The sequence below is a fragment of the Hemitrygon akajei genome, chromosome 6 (assembly GCF_048418815.1).
Source record: "Hemitrygon akajei chromosome 6, sHemAka1.3, whole genome shotgun sequence".
In the NCBI taxonomy this organism is placed as follows: domain Eukaryota; kingdom Metazoa; phylum Chordata; class Chondrichthyes; order Myliobatiformes; family Dasyatidae; genus Hemitrygon; species Hemitrygon akajei.
This window is the reverse complement of record NC_133129.1, coordinates 147,784,849-147,796,487: the sequence shown is the minus strand read 5'-3', so window position 1 is coordinate 147,796,487 and position 11,639 is coordinate 147,784,849. Positions and strand designations below refer to the sequence as shown.

At 39.6% G+C, this 11,639-nt stretch overlaps 1 protein-coding gene across 1 annotated transcript in view; it reads left to right on the top strand.

Annotated features, from left to right (window-relative positions):
- The first annotated feature begins 308 nt into the window (after nucleotides 1–308).
- Nucleotides 309–11,639, top strand: part of LOC140729577 (protein inscuteable homolog) — a 405,000-nt gene continuing 393,669 nt past the window's right edge. Inside the window, exon 1 of the mRNA XM_073049495.1 lies at nucleotides 309–428. The gene's annotated coding sequence lies outside the window, so the exon portion shown is untranslated. The remainder of the gene's footprint in view (nucleotides 429–11,639) is intronic.

The window sequence follows — 11,639 nt, the reverse complement described above, 5'->3', positions numbered from 1 at the left end:
AGGGATTTTACGAGGAAATCGCTTTGAACATTTTGGCTGCAGCAGTAGACACAACCAGAATAGTTTTATGTCTGTTTGGACTGAAGCCCAGTTAAAGCTGTGCACTGCTCGACTGACGGCATGATGTGGTGTCTCAACCAAAATAAAAGTTCTGAGGCTAGTCTGGACTGCTGAGGTATTTATTTCAGTGGGTAGGAATAAATAGGAGTCCTATAATGCAACTTGTCAGTGGTTAGTAAAAAACTGGAGACCTCAAATCTCTTGTGATGTTGGAAAGATTTTTGTGTTTGTTAGAATACTGCTTCCTCCTTCCAGAGTTGCACAAGCTTGTTCGACTGGGAAAGTGAATTGAGGATTTCAAAGGAGACGTGGAAGCTCGCAAAGTAGTGAAGAATTTGAAGTCGTTTCTGAATTCTAATTATTCTGGGGTAAGTTCTTTTGAAAGATGAACATGTGGGTGGCATTTACTGCATTGCTTTTCAGATTCTTCAAATATGTTTGTATTTTCACGTCAAGTCAGCTGGCTTGTTTGTTGGCAATGAGATATCCTGTCAGATAAATCATGCATGACAGACAAAAGAAAATTACCACACTGGGAAGCTGAAAATATGATTAGAATGTTTCTATTTTATATCCAAGATTTAAGAGTGTTTATTTCCTGGCACTCAATGCAGGTTTACCAGTTTTTACAGAGTTCCTTGCAATAATATTATTCCAAACTGAGAATTATAATTGGAATTATATAGCACAAAAGTAATGGATTTAGCCTGGTACATGACTTATAAAGACCTCTCCTCAATTGAGCACATCTACATGGAGCATTGTTGCGGGAAAGCAGCATGCACTTTCAAGGACCCCACCACCCAGTTCATGCTCTCTTCTCACTGTTATCGTCAGGAAGAAGGTACAGGAGCCTCAGGAATCACGCTACCAGGTTCAGGAACAGCTATTATCCCTCAACTATCAGGCTCTTGAACTTACGAGGTTAACTTCATTCAACTTCTCTTGCCCCATCACTGAACTTTTCCCACTACCTATAGACTCACTTTCAAGGACTTTTCATCTCATGTTCTTGATATTTATTGCTTATTTATTTATTATTATTTCTGTTTTTGTATTTTCACAGTTTATTTGCACATTGGTTGGATGTGATCTTTCATTGATTCTTTTATAGTTCTTGGATTTACTGAGTTTGCCCACAAGAAAATTAATCTCATGGTTGTATATGGTGACATATATACACTTTAATAAATTCATTTTGAACTTTGAAGTGATATTTGTAGGACAATGTTTGTGAAAAAGTTTAGAAAATGGATTGCAAGTCTTGCAATGTGTTTCAAATTCAAATACAAAATCAATTACTTAAGGTGGAATACAGTAATTTTTATTTCATCTAATTCCCCACACTTAGGAAGACTACCTGGTGAGATTGCTTTTGATCATATTGCCTTTGAAGCAGTATCAGCATTTTTATAGGTATCGAAAGTGTGCAATTATCAATTTAATATTGTACATACTGTATCTTTTTGCTTTGGTTCTGTGTAATGAGTAGCATTTTGTTTTCATTGTAGCCTTGGGTTTAGGGAAATTATATGAACTCTTAAAAATTTTAACTGAAAATTATAGTGGAGATTAATTGTGGAAAAGAATCATGCATTTTTAAAAGAAATCTTGATTAAGAAGATCAATTTGAGTCAATTCAGAATGAGAGGACTGGCAGAATGTGAATTCAAGTCCATCTGTATCTTTTGGTGCAGCAGTAAGTTTGCTGACTTTCAAGTCAATGTAATAGGTCTCAAGAGTAGAGCAACGAGTATTCCTCCTGTTTGATTAGCTAAAGTTAACTCCTACATTTTCCTGCTCTAAAATGACTGTGTGACAATTTGTTGAGTGTTAAGTAATTTTGGATTTACTGTCAATGAGCTAAGTTTAAATCTGGATGAACATACGGATATTGTCACAAATTTGGAGACAAGAAATGCTCTTGACTTTTATTCCTTCAAGCTGCTGTCCCAGGAATTCAGGATGAACCATGCCTGGAGGGATGGTGGTTGAATGTCAGGGTGGAATAGTGTTAGGATGAGGAGCACAGATCAGCTAAGGAGTAGCAAGAGGAAGTGGATGGTGACAGTGGATAGAAGTGTCATCATGGGAAACTGGGAATAGTAGATCAGGAATGAATCTAAAGTGATGACCTGGGTCTTGCGTCAGGCATCCTTCCGCATGAGAAAGGATTCACAGACTCAGTTTGTGGTGCAGCATTTAGGAATGCCACCTTGGCTCCAGGGATCTAGTTTGATCTGCTCCTTTGTGCTGTCAGTGAAGACTTGGTTCTCACTGTGACCAATGAGGATTTCCCCTGGGTGCTCTGGGGAAATACTCTCACATCTCTATGATGTACTGGTAGCTACGATGAGTTACTGCTTGATGTAAATTAATGGCAAGAAGACCAAAAGCGAATCACAGGTAATTGTGAGAGAGAATAAGTTGCAGACGAACAGTTTATTTAAAACTAAAAGAATGGAATTACTCCTCTGGGAGCTGGCATGGATCCAACAGGCAACCTTCAAAATCCATTTAAAGATATGATTTGACATTGCCACACAAAAAGGGCCTGCCTGTTGGATTTCATGAAGTGATTATAACAGTATAGCTATCTCTCCTGCTTTTTTTAAACGTCTTCAGTGACATATTGATAAACTGCATTTGTTGTTTACTAGAGTCCCCTCAAGAAACAAATGTGGTTTAGATCTTTATCAAGTAGAACATAAGTCGGGGGTTAACAAAACTCTACATCACCACGCCGAGAATGTACCTAACAACATAACAGCTAAAGACAAGGAGCGCAAGTTTTTGAGAGAAGCCACGAAAACTTGCACCTAACTGACTGGGTCTTCATCAAGACAGCAACAGAAAACCAGCAGGGACATCAGCCCATCAGACAAAGTGAAAGAACAAAGTGGATGGAAAAACATAGACATCCCATATGTGGCTGGAGTTTTAGAGTAACTCAGAAGAATTTTCAGCAAACACCACTTCCCTGTGTTTGTCAAACCCACTCAGATAGAAACTCAATTGATTGTTGAATTCAGGTGACATTTATGGAGGTTAAATCCTCCATATGATAGAAAATGGAGTTAAATTTCTTGGCTCAATTGATCTTGTAGATAATACACCTTAAATAACATTATTTCAAAAATTATTTTAATGATCTGTGAGACTTTTGTATCCATTAGCACATATATTTAGAGACAGTAGAACAAAATGACGATGTGTTTATAAAATTTTACATGGATTTATAACAGAGGCAGAATATAAAAATAGAGTTAATGCTGGAAGTTTAAATCACTGATCATTGTATTGTAGTTAATTCTGTACATGGCACTTCCAGAAAGATGTAAAGGTGTTCAGAACAATACAAGAGGTTTTTAGTTGTTATGATGAACATCATTTATGAAAAGAACTTGAAAAAATTGATAATGTTCATTTTGAAAAAGGGTTAAGTTGAATTGATGTTGCTAAAATGATAGAAGGTTTAGTTCAACGGGAAAATGTTGTTTGGTAAAAAGTCATAGAATTAAAATTGTTGGAAATATCTAAAGGAGAAAGGACAGCTTTTTAAATTCCCACTCAGAATTGTTGGTATCTTGAACATTGCAGCAAAACAAGGAAAATATTAAAAAAAAGGAATTGTTGAGTCAACTGATGGGATAAAAAAAGCTGATGGAGGAAAATGCAGGGCCAGCGGTATGGATATTATGTGGTGTTAGCTGGACAAGGTGACTGTCCTTTAATAGGGCCAATGAGTTTCATCTCTTCAAGATTCTGTGTTTTCATCGATGAGGTGACTCCAAGTGATCCAGGTAATGTAATACTGATGCAGAAAAAGAGGCAACATGCACACAACACACACAAAATACTGGAGGAGCTCAGCAGGCCATCATCTATGGAGGGGAATAAACTGTCAATGTTTCAAGCTGAGACCTTTCATTAGGATCAAGAGGCCATGTATTTCCAACCAATCTAAAGAGCTTTTACCTAAGGCTGTTGCTTAGATTCCCATTTCATGTCAGTTTGCCTAATTTGTTTCCATTATTTGCTCTTTTAATGACAATGTATTAGAAATTTTGTATTGAGCACATGCTCTAGTATCAATTTGGGATAATTTCCCTGTGATTTATCCAATAGTGTCATAGAGTCTTTCTTCATTTACCCGAGAGGGAAGAGAGAGTTATAGTTTAATCTCTATGCCAAAAGTTGGCTTCTCCAGAGTCACTATTGTGCATATTGGCTGCCCTCGCAGAGCAGGCCATAATAACATCTACCCAGGTAATGGGAGTGCTAGCATGCGTGGAAACCTGACAGGGCAGATTTTAACATGGTCTTCTGGAGAGATGGGAATGTATTTAAAATGTAACAACATTGCTTGGGACCAGAAGGAGAAGGATAGTTTGAAGACATGATGCTCCTTGTAAAGAGATTATATTTCGATGGATGATAATGTTGGTTTTGGATGGTTGAAGAACCTTGGAGGGAAGGTTGGTTACTATGTTATGCTGAGCTGAGTCCACAACTCGCTGCAGTTTTTTGCAGTCACAGGCAAAGCAGTTGCCATACCAAGGTACAATGCATCCAGATAGGATGTTTCCTGTGGTGCACCAATTAAAAATTGGTGAATGTCAAAGGGGACATGCCAAATTCTTTAGCCTTCTGAGGAGATAGAGACACTGATGAGGTTTCTTAGCCATTATATCAATGTGGTTGGACCAGTACAGACTATTGGTGATGTTCTCTCCTCAATTTGAAGCTCTCAACCCCTCGACCTCAGCACCATTGATGGAAACAAGGGCATGTATATTGCACCCCCCCCCCCCCACTTCTTCCTGAAGTCACTGACCAGCTCTTTTGTTTTGCTGACATTGAGGGAAAGTTGTCTTGACACCATGTCACTAGACTCTCTATCTCCTTTCATTACACTGACTAATTGTTATTTGAGATACGGCCCACTACCATGGTATTATCTGCGAACATAGATGGTATTAGACCAGACTCTGGCCATGCTGTAGTGAGTGTATAGGGGGCTGAGGATGCAGACTTGTGGAGCACCGGTGATGAGACTAATCATGGAGGAGGTGTTGCTTCCTATTCTTACTGACTGTATCACGCTGTTCAGGAAGTTGAGGATCCAATTGGAAATAGAGGTATTGAGTCTCAGGACTAGTACTGTTGTTTTATAAAGAATAACCTAATGTAGGTACCTTTAGTGTCTTGATGCTTCAGAAATGTAGAGCCAGGGAGATAGCACCGGTCATTGTGCCGTTGCAGACTGGCAAACTGCACTGGGTTGTGGTTGTATGACCGACTGGAGTTGATGCATGCCATTACCTGCCTCTTAAAGCATTTCAAGATAGTGGACGTCAAAGTCATATTTTTGCACCAGAACAGGCTATTGATGACATTGACTCCTGGGAATTGTAGCTTTTGACCTCAACACCATTGTTGTTATTAGGAGCATGTGCACTACACTACTTTCTGAAGTCAATGATATACAGGGTTGAAGGAATATGGATCATATGCAGGCGGAAGCGGTTAGTTTAATTAGGCATTATGCTTGGAACAGACATGTCTGTTAGTACGTAGCTAGTGCAGGGAAAGTGAGTTCAGGCTTAGTGGTATGTTCTTCGTGTGAGACATGGGAAACCAAGAGACTACATCTGCATGAAGTGCATCGAGCTGCACCTAGAGACCGTGTTAAGGAACTGAAACTGCCCCTGCATGACCTTTTGCTCATACAGGAGACTGAAGAAATGACAGATAGGAGGTAGTCACCACTATGTTGCAGGAGGTAGGTAGCTGGGTGACTATCAGGTGATGGAAGGGGAATAGGCAGATGGTGCAGAATACACCTGTAGCTGTTCCCCTTAATAAAAAGTATACCACTCTGCCTACTGTGGAGAGGAAGGAGGAAGAACTCGAAGAGTGGGGTTAATCCACAGTGACTGGGTCTCTGGCACTGACTCTGGGCCTGTGGCTCGGAAGGGAAAGTGGAGAAGAGGAGGGCAGTAGTGATAAGGGAATCCATAGTTAGAAGAGCAGACAGGCGATTCTGTGGACATGAAAGAGACAGCAAATTGGTAAGTTGCCTCCCAGATGCCAGGGTCAGGGGTGTCTCAGATTGGGTCCACAGCATTCTAAGTGGGGAGGGATGACAGCCGGAGGACATGGTACATATTGGTAGCAACAACGTAGGTAGAAAAAGGGACAAGGTGCTGAAGAGAGAATATAGGGAGCTAGGCAGAAAGTTGAAAAGCAGGATCTCAAAGGTCATAATTTGTGGGTTATTGCTTGTACCACGTGTTGGTGAGGGTAAGAATAGAGGGTTTTGCAGGTGAATGCATGGCTGATGAATTGGTGCAGGGGGCAGGATTTCAGATTTCTAGATCATTGGGAACTCTTCTGTGGAAGGTGTGAACTGTACAGGAATGACCGTTACACCTGAACCTGAGGGGGACAATATCCTCGCTGGCAGGTTTGCTAGGGCTGTTGGGGAGGGTTTAAACTAACTTGGCAAGGGGATGTGAACCGAAGTGTTAGGGCTGAGGATGGGGCAGTTGGTGTACAAGCAGATGTGGTGAGACTGTGAGGAAGGACAGACAGATAATAGGGCAAAATTGCAGCCAGTGGGATGAGTTGAAGTGAAACCTAGTGTAAAAATTGTAAAAGATGCTGAAAACAGGACTGATTGTGTTATATTTGAATGCAGGCAATATACAGAATAAGGTAGATGTTCTGGTAACACAGTTAAAGATTGGCAGGTATGACATAATGGGCATCACTGAGATGTGAATGAAGGAAGATCATAATTAGAAACTGAACATCCAAGGATACATCTTGTATAGAAAGGACAGGTGAGTGCCTCTGTTGGTAAAAAAAAAAAGAAATCAAGTTCTTAGAAAGAGGTGGACATAGGATTGGAAGATGTAGAATCTTGTAGGCAGAGTTAAGAAACTGTAAGAGTAAAAAGACACTGGTGAGAGTTACATCCAGTCTTCTGAACAGTTGCTAGGATTGGGGTACAAGTTACAGCAGGGGAAAGAAAAAGGCATGTAACAGGGGCTATAATCATGGGGGATTTCAATATGCAGGTAGAATGGGAAAATCAAGTGCTGGATCCCAAGAGATGGGATTTGTAGAATGCCTATGAGATGGCTTTGTAGATAGCTTGTGGTTAAGCCCACTATGGAAAACGCAATTCTGGATTCATAATAGGATTGAATTCACCCTGCAGTTTGAGAGGGAGAAGCTGAAGTCAGATATATCAGTATTACAGTGGAGTAAAAGGAATTACAGAGGCATGAGAGAAGAGTAGGCCGAAGTTGATTAGAAGGGGACACGATCAAGGATGATGGCAGAGTAACAATAGTGGGAGTTTCTGGGTGCAATTTGGAAGGCGCAGGATAAATACATCCCGATGAAGATGTAGTATTATAAAGGGATGATGATGCAACCATGGCTGACAAAGGAAGCTAAAGACATCATACACCAAAAGAGGGCATATAATGGAACAAAAATGAGTAGGAAGTTAGAGGATTGGGAAGCTTTTAAAAGCCAACAGAAGGCAACTAATAAAGCAATCTGGATGGAAAAGATGAAACACAAAGGTAAGCTAGTCAATAATATAACTGAGGCCAGCCTCAGATTTTTTTTAGACATATAAAGAGTAAAAGAGAAGCAAGATTGGAATCAGACTGCTTGAAAATGACACCTAATGAACTTAATAAGTATTTTGTCATTCATCACTGTGGAAGACACTAGCAGTATGCCAGAAATTTGAGAGTGTTAAGGGGGCAGAAGTAAGTGTAGGTGCAATTATGAAGGAAAAGCTGCTTGGGAGGCTGAAAGGACTGAAGGTAGATGAGGTACCTGGACCAGATGGACTGCCCCCCAGTGTTCTGAAAGAGATGGGTGAAGAGATTGTGATGGCATTAGTCACTAGATTTTGGAATGGTTCCAGAGGATTGGAAAATTGCGAATATTACTCCTCTCTTTAAGAAGGGAAATAGGCAAAAGAAAGGAAATGATAGGCCGGTTATCTTGACATTAGTGGTTATGAAGATATTGGAGTCCATTCTTTATGATGAGGTTTCGGGGTGCTTGGAGGCACACGATAAAATAGGCCAAAGTCAGCATGGTTTCCTTAAGGGGAAATCTTGTCTGACGAATCTGTTGGAATTCTCTGAGGAAGTAACAGGCAGGATAGACAAAGGAGAGTCAGTGGATGTTGTTTACTCGGATTTTCAAAAGACCTTTGACAAGGTGCCAAACATGAGGCTGATAAACAAGATAAGAAACCATGGTAACATAGGAAAGGTACTGGCATGGATAGAAGATTGGCTGAGTGGCAGGAGGCAAGAAGTGGGAATAATGGGTGACTTTTCTGGTTGACTGCCAGTGACGGCAGTCACTGGTGTTGGGACCACTTATGTTCATGTTATATATCAATGATATTGATATTGGAATTGATGGCTTTTTAGCTAACCTTTTGGATGGTATGGAGATAGGTGATGGAGTAGATAGAGTTGAGGAAGCATTGAGTCTGCTGAAGGATTTGTGCTGATTAGGAGAATGGGCAAAGAAGTGGCAGATGGAAGATAGTGTAGGGAAGTGTATGGTCATGCACTTTGTTAGAAGGAATTAAGGGATAGACTATTCTCTAAATAGAAATCAGAGGGGCAAAAGAACTTGAGAATCCTTGTGCAGGATTCCCTAAGGTTAATTCACAGTTTGAGTCCATGGTAAGGAAGGCAAATACCATGTAAACATTTATTTCAAGAAAACTAGAATATAAAAGGAAGGATATAATGTTGAGGCTTTGTAAGGCATTGGTCAGAGCATACTTGGAGTATTGTGAGCAGTTTTAGGGCCCTTATCTAAGAAAAGATGTGCTGGCATTGGAGAGGTTCCAGAGGAAATTCGTGAGAATGATTCCGGGAATGAAAGGAATCATTCAGGGTATTTGCTGGCTCTGGGCCTATACTTGCTGGAGTTTAGAACAGTGATGGAGGATCTCATTGAAACCTATAGAATAGAGTAGGATGTGGAGAGAATGTTTTGCATAGTGGGGATGTCTAGGAATTGAGGGCACAGCCTCAGAATAGTGACGTCTGTTTAGAACAGAGTGGAGGAATTCCTTTAGCCAGAGGATGGTGAATCTGTGGAATTCATTGCCACAGATGGCTGTGGAGGCTGAGTCATTGGGTATATCTAAAGCAGAAATTGGTAAGTTCTTGTTTAGCCAGGGTGTCAAGGATTACAGGGAGATGGCAGGTAAATGGGTTTGAGAGGGTTAATAAATCAACCATGATGGAATGATGGAGCAGACTCGATGGGCCGTGGCATCTAGTTCTGCTCCTATGTCTTAAGGTCTTATGGTGATTGTGGGGTGAAAGATGAAGGGCAAGATCCATTGCTATCCTGTTCAGCTTTAAAGAAAAACATGGAAAATCTAAAGCCATATAGCATTAAAAGTTGACATTTTGCTAATTACTGTTGTATCAATTTGAAATGAATTCTTAATATATCTTGAAATTTTGTTTACAGTTGAATTTTGTGATCTTTTCTTAGTTCCATAATGAGTTTAAAAGCTTTATGGTCTCTGAAAAATGTAGTTCCTGACAAATTCAAGCTTTAAATGTTTTTTAAAAATATAAGTCTATATTTTTGTGTACAAAGAAAAGAAAAAGAGTGTGGCTTCTTTTATACCTTACACATATTTATAGGAATGTTTGCTGAGGCTTAAAATAGTTTAGGGTGGGGTTCTGAATATGGGTAAGAGTGTTCTATTATATCCAAAGCTTAAAATTATGGTTTAAAATTGCAAGGAGAGTTAAGAATTAAAAGACCCAATTAGCAGCAACAGTAATTTAATAGAAAACATGCTCTAGCAGTGTTCAGTGGCATATGGACCGATGTTTGAATTCTATTATTTTGAGTTTGCATTGCAAGAAAGTTGAGTTTAATTCATTGAATGAATTAGGATTAAGTGAATTTTATTATAATTTTAGTGAATGTAGATGTAAAGTTACCTTACTATTAATGTGTGTGTGTGTGTGTGTGTGTGTGAGATAGTTTGAAACCATTGCTTTCAGTGAACTTTCCAACTTATTTATACTAAGTTCTCATCAAAACTTCACTTTTAATGAATAATTATGCCAATTTAATTTTATTTTTCATCAAGAAAAACAATTACAATTTAAAAGTGACCCTCCTAATTCTGTTGACAGTTTATTGAAAGTGTATCTTGGACAGTTTAGTCAAGTGTATGTTGTCGTGCTTCTTCAATATATACAAACATCTGTTGTGGTGAAGCTTTTTCCTTTCTGGCTGTCCAGACCAATCTGTCTGCTGTAAAGTGCTCTGCAAGCTAAGTTTGCATTACTCTTATTAATGGTGCATTTACAAAAACCTTCTTCTGAACCTTCCTCACTGCAAAACTGCATCTTGCATCCAACAAGCTTCTTTCTAGAGGAAAGTTAAATTTGGCACCATCTTTGGTTTACAAAGCTGCAGTCAGTTTATTTCTCTTATTGCTACAAAGTACAGGGGAAGCACTATCACCCTGTTTTCAGAAAATCCTTCAAATTCATTGAATTTGGAAGGGTGAACCATTGTCCACATTGTTCCTCAATGCAGTGTTATTCTCTTGAGATCTTTTGATGAGGAACAAGGTTCATGTGCCCAAAACCTAATACCTAAAACAACCCAGACATCTGCATCTGCTGAACCTCTTGTGTGCTTGAATCAAAGCTCCATTTAAGCAAATAATCTCCAAGCACATTACCAGCTGTCACTAGGGAAAAATATATTATCTTCACTTGCACATGGGAATCTTTGGCCTGTACCTACTCATAATGTGGAACAAGTATCTGGGAAAACAGTAAGCACCTCAACTCTGTGAGATTGGAACATGCAGAGGTCAAGAACAAACAGCAGAGCCTTTCAAACGACTTGTGCATCCACCTGATCAAGAAACCTGTCCTCTGCCTGTGAGAGAATCTCTAGATCACCACCTCAGAGTTCACTGACGTATATTTGAAGTGAATAATCCTCATGCTCAAGAAGCAGTTGAAGGATGAAAATAGGAATTTTGAAGCTTCTAAATTCTCATCAATATATTGAGACAAACCACAAACTTCCCCATTGTTTCTATGGTGCTTGTTATTACCTCACACTGAAGAGAAGTAAACCATTCCAACTTAAAACTTGGTTCTTGAACTGGTTGTCACACTGCAAGTGACATTTATTTGCTGCAAAGCCAGAATGACCTTGTTGGAGTGTTGATGTGACAGGCCTTGCAATGTAAGGAGTGCTTTGCTTGAACACTGGATTTTCTTTTCAAAAGAAAATGCAATGTTTTTGTTTCCTTTTTCCTTTCATCAAAATCCAGAAAATAGGCTCATAGGGATTTCAGTGTTTGGATGTAGCAGGAAATATGGTAGATGTTTTTGGGGCATTGAGTCTTGGGCACCTTAAGAGGTGCATCAGAAAGGCTTAGATATGGTGGGAAAATGGTGGTCTCATCAAAACTAGCTGAAGCCAAGCCTGTGGCAAAGGGAGGGTGAGATCAGGGATTCTCCTTG